Source organism: Microtus oregoni, unplaced genomic scaffold (assembly GCF_018167655.1).
Source record: "Microtus oregoni isolate MIOR12 unplaced genomic scaffold, Mior012 000015F_ref0000493, whole genome shotgun sequence".
NCBI classification, from domain to species: domain Eukaryota; kingdom Metazoa; phylum Chordata; class Mammalia; order Rodentia; family Cricetidae; genus Microtus; species Microtus oregoni.
In genome coordinates, this window is record NW_024543074.1 from 12043085 (window position 1) to 12054858 (window position 11774).

Sequence of the window (11774 nt, forward strand, 5' to 3'; positions counted from 1 at the left end):
TTGTGGCCCTGGCTGGTCTGTAATTTACCGAGATCTGCTTGCCTCTGCCTCCCAAGTCCTAGGATTAAAACCATGTACCTTCATTTTCAGAATGTTCCCACACCTTGAGTGGTTCTTTTAATTTCCTCATGGCATGTTGTTAGCCACACTTTAGAGGGGAGAGGGCAGAATATGGTGGAATATGGTGGTACTCCTTGGTGATTTTTGGATTGGTTTTTTTTTTTTTTTTTTTTTTTGGTTTGGGTTTTTCAAGGCAGGGTTCGAACCCTCTGTATCTTTAGATCCTGTCCTAGAACTCACTCTATAGACCAGACTGGCCTCGAACTCACAGAGATCCACTTGTCTGCCTTCTGAGTGTTGGAACTAAAGGCATGCACCAATCAGAAAACTTGGCAGCAGATACCCAGCGTGGGTGAAGCCCGGTGTGGTGGCATGCCCTGTAATCCCAGCACTTGGGAGGGAAAGGCAGGAGGACCAGGGGTTGAAGGCCAACCTGGCCTAGATGAGGCCCCCAGTTTGAGAGAAACAATAGTAGTAGGGGCTGTGTGGGGTTGTGTAGAAGAGGCGAGATCAGTGGGTGTACCAACGGGGGTCATCTCTTCCTCGCTATAATCTAATTTCTTGAGGGTCCTCTGGACCGTGACACGGTTCATAGTAGAACCTAGCATGCGCAAAGCTGTAGATTCAATAGCTAGAGCCACCAACAAAAGGAAGAGTACTTAACTTATAATTCATTTGTCCGTTTTCTAGTGTTGGGTCTGCTTTTGCCCCTAGAACATTATCTCTAAGGGTCCATGTGTGTGCAGCCAACAGCATGTGCTGAGTGGGTACTGCAGCCGTCCAGTTAGGAGCTACTATCCTGTTAGAGGCCGGGGTGTGGGGCTGGGGAGATGGCTTGGTGGGTCAAATGCTTGTCACACAAGCATGAGACCCTGAGTGGATTCCCCAGCGTCCACATCTGGACCCGAGCACTAGGGGAGCAGAAACCAGAGGATCCCCAGAGTTCGCTGTCCAGTTAACCCAGTTAGTCAGTGAATTCCGTGAGAGACCGTGACCTTGAGCCAATGTCCTCAGCTTTCCCGTAAGCACAGCAGCCTTCACTCGTGTAGCACTGATGAAAAGATGCCACTGTGAGTAGAGCTTTGAGTGACAGGAAACTGAAACTTCCCCTCTCCTGTCCTCCCCTGGCTCCTCCCTGTGAGGCTGGAGGGTGGTGATTCCTGGATGGATGGTCTTTCTATATAAGGAGAAAAGTTGGTACCGGGTGTTGCTGTCTTCTCCTGGATCACAGCTGCAGCCAGGAGCCCAGATGTGTTTCCAAGGCAAAGTGAGGGCTTTTCCCAGCCGCCTCTGCCAAAACCGAAGGCAGCATCTTCTGGAGTGTGTGGTGAAGGCAGTTTTCCACTTGGCTGCTTTGGCGCTGAGGTCGTTTACATGTTTTAGTAAATGAGTTATTGCCTATTGAAGTTGGCCAAATAGGCGCTCAGAATAAATGGCATATGACCACAACACCACCACTCGAGGAGCTCCAGGCTTCAGCAGGAGAGGTTTCATCTGTGCATTCCCTTGTGCTGGAGAATGGGTGACAGCGAATTCCACTTGCAGGTTCCTGTCCTGTTTTCAAAGACCAGGAGGATTGGGGTATCTCCATTCTAGGTAGCTGCTGATCCTGTGAAGACGTGGACAAGGATTTCTGAGGAGGGATGCCCGCATAATCCTTTCCGAATGTAGCAGTCAATTCTCGGATTCTTTGCATTTGTTTCAGAAGTAAAGGAGTCCAGAGGTGGGGTGCCAGCTCAACACTGCGCTCTTCCAGAGGACCCAGTGTCCTCTTCCAGCCTCTGTGAACAACGGGCATGGGTATGGTACACATTCGTGCAAGCAAAACACTTGTACAAAGAATCCATGGAGGGCTGGTGATGCAGCGTAGGTGGTAGAGGGCTTGCCTGGCATGCAGGAAGCCCTGGACCCCTTGTCCTGCACTGCCTGAATCCCAGGACTGAGGAGGTGATCACAAACTCAAGGGCACACCTCCACCTCCGGAGATGGCTAGCATTAACACACGCAGCTCTTCCATAGGACCCATGTTCGCCTGACAGCACCCGTGCTGGTAACCCCAGTTCCAGGAGATCCTGTACCCTCTTCCAATCTTCAGAGGCACCTGTGCACCCGTCGCTTACAGTTACATCCCTCAACTAAATACACTAAACTCAAGGTCATCCTGAGTCAGAGAGGAGCCTGGAATACCTGAGACCTTATCAGTAGGGGGAAATCCCTAGTCCCTGCAGAAGGAAGCAAAAAAGCCTTTGAGGTGTACTTTTTCCTAATCAACTCCTCTCACTCTTTGTTAAAGCTTCTGACTCACTAGACGTCAGTCTCTGTTCTTCAGACTGTTTCCATGTGGGTGTAACATCCTTTAATAAATTATTTTCCTGAGCCACAGTGTTGGGTGCCTGACATCTCAGCTACTTGGGAGGCTGAGACAGAAAGAAGCTCAGCTCGTCTGGAGCCAGAAGTTCAGAGCAATATAGCAAAAACAAAGATGGCAGGCATCAATATTACAGTGTGTGCCTGGCCAGCAGGAAGCCTTGGGCTCCCTAACACCACCTAGACTAGCCAAGGCAGTGCACACCTGAGATCCCAGATACACAGTTGGTGAAGTGCTTTATGTGTAGACAGTTTGTCCTTGTGGGTCTGTGCACCATATGTGGACCTGATGCCCAAGGAGGCCAGATGGCATTAGATCTCCTGGCACCGGGGCTACAGAAGGTTGTAAGCCACCATGTACTGGAACTCCAACCCAGCACCCAGGAAGAGCAACCAGTGCTCTTAGTTTCTGAGCCAAAGACTCTGTCTTTTAAAAAAGAAAAAAGAAAAGAAAAACCTGAGCCGGGTGTTGGTGGCACATGCCTTTAATCCCAGCACTTGGGAGGCAGAGGCAGGCAGATCTCTGTGAGTCCGAGGCCAGCCTGGTCTACAAGAGCTAGTGCCAGGACAGGCTCCAAAGCTACAGAGAAACCCTGTCTCGAAAAACTAAAAAAAAAGAAAAGAAAAACCTGGGTCTCCAGACAAAAGTGAGAGGAGAGAGAGGATGGTTAAGTAGGAAAAGGTGCTTGCCCCAGAAGGCTGATGACCTGGGTTCAATCCCCAGGACCCACAAAGTGGAAGGAAAGAACTGACTCCCACAAAATGTCCTCTGACCTCCTTACACAAATAGCCCTCTGTGTCACCCTAACTATCCTGAAAATAGCTATGTAGACCAGGCTGGCCTCAAACTCAGAAATCCACCTGCCTCTGCCTCTTGAGTGCTGGGATTAAAACAGGACCCTTTGGAAGAAGAGTCAGCGCTCCTAACTGCTGAACTACCTCTTCTGTTCTACACTCGATTGTTAATTCTGTTCATTACTTATTACTCACGGAAGCCAAAGGCCAATTTACGGGGGCTATTTCTTTCCTTCCACCCCATGGGTTGGGGAAATTGAACTCAGGTCATGAGGTTGGTGGTCCTGACTTTACCTGCTGAATTACATTGCTGGTCTGTTCTGGTTTAGAGCGAGGCATGATCTCATGTGTCCCAGCCTGGCCTGGAATGCTCTATGCGACCAAGGGTGATCTCAGAGTGCTGGGATTACAGGCATACTGTGCTCAGTTTATGTAGTGCTAGGTGTTGAACCTAGGACTTCAAGCATGGTAGGCCAGTGCTCTGCTATCCCTAACCACTTGTTTGACATAGGGCTCCGTGTAGCCCAGGTTGGACTTGAACTCCTGATCCTCTTGTCATCACTTCCCAAGTGCTGGGATTACAGACCTGCACCACCAGACCAGGGTGATTTTGAATTCTGTTGTGAGGTTGGAGAGTCAGCAGCTAGGAGCACTTGCTGTCCAGTCCTGAGGACCTTAATAGGCTTCCCCATGTCCCTGTCGCTTGACAGCTGGAGCAAGAGGCCTAAATTCATCTGTCCAGTAAATGTGGAGTCTCTTGTGAGCCAGGAAAATGCTTGACAGCATGGAACATAGCACGCGGTGAGCATCTTCCAGACAGAGGCAGGTTAGACTCATCTCTGTACCCCATTCTTAGCGGTCTTTCCTTGCAGGTGTGCAGAGGATGTCTGTCGAGTTCAGCTCACATCCTTCCTGCCCCTGCATACTGATCTCAGAGGTCCAGCCTCAGCCCTTTTTTCCAAAAAGAAAACTCCCTGCTTTTGCCTTATGTCTTTTTTCCCCCCAGACAGGGTTTCTCTGTGTTATCCTGCCTGTCCTAGAACTCACTCTGTAGACCAGGCTGGCCTCAAACTCAGAGATCCACCTACCTCTGCCTGCATTAAAGGCGTGTGCCGCCTCTGCCTGGCTTGGGTTTCTTACTCTCTTGTTCCCATGCCCTCTCACCTAGTAAGTATAAGGAAGTTTTCTTCACACTTCTGCAAGTTCCTGAACTTTGCTCTGAAACTATCTAGAACAACTCAGTCACACATATCTCATTTAAAACCTAATTTGAAAGCATTTGCCTAATTTTAAATTTTAAGGAGAAATAGATACAATTAATATTACCAGCCTAATATCCATAAAATTACAGTAATTAAAATATTAATATTTTGGTCTGGAGAGATGGTTCAGTTGTTAAGAGCACTGGCTGCTCTTCCACAGGACCTGGGTTCAATTCCCACCACCCACAACTGTAACTCCAGTTCTGGAGAATCCTATTTCCTCACACAGACATACATGCAGACAAGACATCAGTGCACATATAAAAATACAGCATCAGCCAGGTGGTGGTGGCACACACCTTTAATCTCAGCATTTGGGAGGCAGAAACAGGCAGATCTCTGTGAGTTTGAGGCCAGCCACCGGAGAGTGATTTCCAGGACAGGCTCCAAAGCTACAGAGAAACCCTGTCTTGAAAAACTAAAATGAATGAAAATGTAAAGAATCATTGTAAGAGAATGTTTAAAATATTAATATTTCTTTTTTTTTTTTTTGATTTTCGAGACAGGGTTTCTCCGTAGCTTTTTTAATTTATTTATTTATTATGTGTACAACATTCTGCTTCAAACACACCAGAAGAGGGCACCAGACCTCATTACAGATGGTTGTGAGCCACCATGTGGTTGCTGGGAATTGAACTCAGAACCTTTGGAAGAGCAGGCAATGCTCTTAACTACTGTGCCATCTCTCCAGCCCCAAGTCTTTTTTTTCTTATAGCATTGGAGATCAAACCCTGGGCCTTGCACGCACTAGCCAAGTCCTTGCCATCTCTCTACTGCCTTCCCTTTACAGTACTGTCAGAAGTCTGATGCATTGTCTCCATTCATAGTACTAACCACGTGTGCTCAGTGGTGATATTGCTGGACAGATGGGAACTGTGTACCACTTAAATACTTAAATTCGCCAGGCAGTGGTGGCACATGCCTTGAATCCCAGCACTCGGGAGCAGAGGCAGACGGATCTCTGTGAGTTCAAGGCCAGCCTGGTCTACAGAGTGAGTTCCAGGACAGTCAGGACTACACAGAGAAACCCTGTCTCAAAAAAAATTAAAAAAATAAATAAAACCCTTAAAGTTAAGGAGAGCAAGAAAGCCAGAGAAACATCTATGACACTGACTTTACTGGCAAGAGAGAACTCTGACAAAGTAGCAGTACTTGCTCAGTGATGCGCCGTTTAAAGCTTTTAAAGAGTTTAAAATAATTTCTTGGTTTTTGTTTTTTATAGAACCCAGGCCTCCTCTTAATCCCCCACATTTCTGGCCCTGCTCTCAGAAGGACCACAACACCTAGGCTCTTTTTAAATTGTTCTTTTAACATAGTCATAGACTTCGCCCTTAGGTAAAGCCAGCAATTTAAAGACCAGGCATGGTGGCACACATTAGTGATCTCAGCACTTGGGAAGCAGAGACAAGCAGGTCTTGGTGATTTCAAGGATAGCCTGGGCTACTTAGAAGGGTGTCCACAACACCTAGGCTCTTTTTAAATTGTTCTTTTAACATAGTCATAGACTTCGCCCTTAGGTAAAGCCAGCAATTTAAAGACCAGGCATGGTGGCACACATTAGTGATCTCAGCACTTGGGAAGCAGAGACAGGCAGGTCTTGGTGATTTCAAGGTTAGCCTGGGCTACTTAGTAGGGTGTTGTCTCAAAAACAAAACAAATGACTTTTGAAATGCTTAAAGCTGCAGTTTGTTTCCACAGCTTGAACTCCCTATTTTCTCCTATCCGACCCTAACAGACAGTTTCCCAGGACACTGGAAGCATCTGCATAGTTTATCTCAGCTCCCTGTACGCATTCCTGTTTGTAGAAGTGGAGTTCTGTCTGCTGCTAAGGTTGACCTCGCATCTTCCAAGACATTTCAGGCTGTAGGAACAGGACGTTAGTAAATAAAAAATATAGACCCTGGGTTTTTTAGTTCACATTCCTAACCACACACACAAAAGATATTTTTGATTGATGAGGGATGAGACAGATATTTAGTCATCAAAAATGACAAGTCGGCTGAGAAACCCATATTTAGTAAGAAGATGGAAGGCGAAGCCAGGGTGGACAGCCAGATGTGAGCTCCTGGGAAGGGAACAGTGGGAGGGGGACATATGGGGCATGTCTGAAAACAAAACATTGGACAAGTATTCAAGTGTGATAAACACGGTGGTCAGAGGAGGAATCGTTGGTATGCATGCTGCAGAGTTGTCCCAGGCCTGAAGAGACATTGCAACATCCAAAGCCCAGGCCAGCACTCCCATTTGCTGTTCTTTCTGGAACTGTGTTCTTTCCCATTACAAAAAAAAAAAAAGTTGAGTATACACACAGTCAAAAACAATAATTAAGAAGCCAGAATCGTAGATTCATACAGGAAAAGAAACCCTGCCTTGTGAGCTCTTCCATCCCCCTGCAGTACTGATCTACATCCCTACGTAACACCTCGATGGTCCTACCAAGCACTGAAGACATCGCTGAACGAATGAATGAGCTGAGAGCAGGGGGCTCTAAATGATTGAGGGGTGAAACGAAAGACTTTACACGGAACTGCAACTGCTGCTGGCCGGGCGGGGCGGGGCGGGGTGGGGGTCCAGAGCTGGAAGGGATGGAACTGTGACTGCGGGAGGGGCGGGGGGGGGGGGAGGGCGGGGGGGGGGGGGGTAAATGGGTCCGGAGCTGGAAGGGAAGCAGAGGGCCAAGTGGGAAGAGACGGGATGGGTTCTGCAGCTTAGAGAAAAAGGCTGAGGAGACAAGGCGGTGAGAAAGCCCGAAAAGAAGCAGCCTGTGCTCACACCATACCCGCTGGCCATAGGCTGTCCCCTCACCTGTGTTTCCTTGAGTCCAGGCTGGCCCTCCTTTCCTGAGTCTCCTGAAGCCTCGGGATTACGGGTGTGCGCCACTGTGCTTGACTTCAGCGTTACATTTCCAAGTCTTCTCAACCTACCTGGGAGCTCCAGTCTTTGCTTTCTCTCTGGTAGGAGCAATTCTGATACCATCTTAAATTCCAAAGCTTTGACTTCAGCCTCCTCATGGATTGACTTCGTTTGGTTGAGGCAGGAGCATCTCAACGTATTGCCACCGTTGACCTCAGTCCTGGGCTCAAATGATCCCCGTGCCTCAGCCTCCCTTACAATTGAGACTCTAAGTAGGTACCACCACACCTGGCCTCTACTGTTAATTTTCGTTAAAATTGCAACTCTCAAAAAAGATCATTACAATTTTTTTTTGAAAACACCATTTTCTGTGTAAATGTTTAAAACAAGCTTAAAATATTTTGCTATCCACATATGCCAAATAGTGGTGTGCTTGAAGAAAATGTTCAAACATACGGATGGGGCCTGAGTGCTTGCAGGAATTTCCTTCTCTTAGTCACCTGCTGTTGATTATATGGATTTCAGATAAAAATATCTTCACCCCGTCTGTACCTCCTGAATTCCTGTCTCCAGTATCAAGTGATTTCAACTGCTGACTTCTCTCACGCATTCCTTCTAGCAAGATCCCTGAGTCAGCTCACCCCAGTGAGCTCATGCAACCATGGGTCTTCATGAACATTGGTTTCGTCCAGGAAGTCCTGAAGAATTCTATCTTGTGAGAATTATGATCTAATTATTCCTCAAGTATATTTGAGTTAACAAAACGCAGCCAGTGGGGTGTGCCTTCTGACAGCCAAACAGACCACTTTCTGCATTCCTTTGAAATAAGATATAGTCCAGTATTTTAAACCATAGCAACAGTTGATAAGAAAAACAGCAAAAAGGTAATCATTTCCATATGGAAAGAAAAGCAAGAAGGCAGCAAAGCTGAGAACCATTGTTTTTCCGTGTAGCAAAATAAGTTACTACCAGTAGACTGAGCAGAAATAGGCAACCTCCTATTTATGTTTGTTGATACACTGTGTGTGTGATGTATTTCATTGAAACACAATGTTTCTTTTTTTTTTTAACATTTATTTATTAGTTATGTATACAATAGTCTGTCCGTGTGTATGTCTGCAGGCCAGAAGAGGGCACCAGACCTCATTACAGATGGTTGTGAGCCACCATGTGGTTGCTGGGAATTGAACTCAGAACCTTTGGAAGAGCAGGCAATGCTCTTAACCACTGAGCCATCTCTCCAGCCCCGAAACACAATATTTCCTTCAAGCATACTGGCAAATTTTTTGTGCCTGTGGTTCTTCAGAGTGAAACTAACATCCTCCTCTATTAATTTCAGTACTGTATAGGCTGTGTGATAATGTTCTCAATTTCAAAAAACCTATGGGTGAGTGGTATTTTTACTTCGGGGTCACAAGAATGGTTCACCTGAGCCAGGCGGTGGTGGTGCACACCGTTAATCCCAGCACTCAGGAGGCAGAGGCAGGCAGATCTTTGTGAGTTTGAGGCCAACCTGGTCTAGTTCCAGCAGAACAGGCTCCAAAGCTACAGAGAACCCCCCCCCAAAAAAAAGGCTTGCCTGGTGAAGGTGCCTGCCCCCAGGCCTTATGACCTGAGGGTGATCCTCCTCCAGACACAGAACCGACTTCTCTAAGTTGCCTTCTGACTCGAATCCACACGGTGGCACAAGCATGTCCACACACTCACACAAACACACACAATAATAAATAATGCAAATTGACAGAAAAGCATATAAGCTGCCGACTATAGCAACTCAAAACCTAGTAGTCTTCAGAGCAGCAGCTGAATAAAGTCAGTTTCTGCTCTGACATTCTACAGTTTCACAGCCAAACTGACCGTAAACTGACCTAGTTCACTCATTCCCAGGGGGTTGAAGGAAAGAAAACAATTAGCACATTTACCTGTTTACTTTAATAAAAAAAAAAAAAAAAAAAAAAAAAGCTGGGTGTGGTGGCCACGTCTTTAAACCCAGCACACAGGAGGCAGAGGCAATTGGATCTCTGAATTTGAGGTCCATCTGGTCTACATAGTGAGTTCAAAACCAGCCAGGGCTGCACAGTGAGACCCTGTTTCAAAATAAATATTTAATATGTGTGGGTGCATGCATATGCCATGGCACATATGTGGGCCGGGAAATGTAGGTCCAGGGATGGATCTCAGTTGTCAGGCTTGGCAGCAGGTGCTTTTACCTGCTGAGGCATTTCTCCAAGCCCTGGCTTTGGGTTTTGAGACAAGGTCTTGCTGTGTGTATCGCCCTGTCTGACCTGGAACTTGGTGTGTGCTCAAGCTGCCTATTAACTCCTGATCCCTGTGCCTCCATCTCTCAAGAGCTGGGATTTCAACTGTTTGCAACAATGCCTAAGCTTTTTTAACTCATCTTGAACAACTGACTGATCAGAGCCTCCTGCCCCGCCACCAGAGGGCTGGAAGTACAGGGCATGCACTTGACCCAATGTTCTCTTTTGGTTTTGTTTTTATGTGAGATTTTATTCTGATAAAGAAATGTTGCCAGGGCTAGTACCGGGGAGATTTTTCTCTTACATTTGCATCTACTATTTTAGATTTAGGACTTTTGTTTAGGTCTCCTTTCTACTTTCAGATAAATTTTGAAAAAATAGAAAATAAATATCCCCAATGTTCCTTATTATTATTATTATTGTTTTGTTTTTTTGAGATAGGGGTTTTTCTATCAGTCCTGGCTGTCCTGGAACTAGCTCTTTTTTTTTTTTTGGTTTTTTCGAGACAGGGTTTCTCTGTGGTTTTGGAGCCTGTCCTGGAACTAGCTCTTGTAGACCAGGGTGGTCTCGAACTCACAGAGATCCCCTGCCTCTGCCTCCCGAGTGCTGGGATTTAAGGCGTGCACCACTACCGCCCGGCTCGACCTAGCTCTTATAGACCAGGCTGACCTTGAATTCACTGAGAACCACCTGCCTCTGCTTTCTGAGTGCTGGGATTAAAGGCCACCGCCCCCCTCCAATGTTCATTTTTAAATAGCTGTGTAAAGTAGCTTACTTTGTTCAGAGTCGATGGTCACACTGTAGTGCTTGACAACATCTCCCTCTTGTGGCTCGATGCATTCATTTCCAAAGGTAAATATACTTACAGAATTGTAGTTCTCAGACCCAAGTAGTGGCTGATGCTTAACACTTGGGAGATCATAGCATGTTTCAGGCCTTCCTGGGCTACAGAGACCCTGCCTCAAAAAACAAACAAAACCCATGCTAGGGCTGGAGGGATGGCTCAGGGTGAAGAGTACTTACTGCACTCGCAGAGAACAGAGTTCAGTTCCCAGAACCAGCACCTCTACCTCCAGCTCCAGAGGACATAACGTCTCCTTCTGGCTTCCACGGGTACCTTCATGCATGTACACAGCCCCACACAGCACACGCATAAGTGCGCACACGCACACACACAAATCTTTTTTTAAGTCCCGGGTGAATACTTAAAAGTAATTTTTTGCTTTCATTTGAACTGTGAACGCTTATGTCATGTTCAGTAAGTCTTTTTTTTTAAATTTATTTATTTATTTGTTACGTATACAATATTCTGTCTGTGTGCATGTCTGCAGGCCAGAAGAGGGCACCAGACCTCATTACAGATGGTTGTGAGCCACCATGTGGTTGCTGGGAATTGAACTCAGGACCTCTGGAAGAGCAGTCAGTGCTCTTAACCACTGAGCCATCTCTCCAGCCCTCAGTATGTCTTTTTTGAGTAAAGAGGGAAGATTTAGAAACATGGAGAACTCCTTGGATTCTTACAGCTCTGTCTGTCAAGTGTTTTGGAATTCTTTTAAATGAGGTTCCAAGGGGCACAGAGCTGCCTCTGGTGGCTGAGGCAGAAGGATCTCTTGAGCCCAACAGTTTCAGAACCTGTCCTAATAAAACGATGTTCTTTATAGAAACACTGCTTTTTTTCCCTTACAAATGAAATACCAAATACATGCTTATGGCAGGCTTTCTCCTGGGCCACCAACCAGCTCCTGAATCTTCATTGTTTTGTTTTGTTTTGTTGAGACAAGGTTTCTCTGTGTAACCTTGGCTGTCCTGCTTCTGCCTCCCAAATGCTGGGATTAAAGGCATGCACCACCACCACCCAGCCTCAAATAGTTACTCTTTAACACAGCTACTCCACTCCAAATTGAAGTCAACACGGTCATCACTACAAATCATTTGTTGAAATAATCTATCCTGAAGAAAAATTAGGAAAAGGGGTTGAAACAATTCCTCCAAATTACCCATTTATAAATATTGTCATATTTAAAATGTGAAAGGCATGAATTAGTGGAAAAGCAGTTTTTTGACAATAGAAAAAAAGACTCAGCAACAGTTTACTAAATTCAGCATTCTACTTTATTGCTTTAACAGATTGAACTTTAGAACAAGTATTTGTATTTATTTATCTATTCTGAGACAAGGT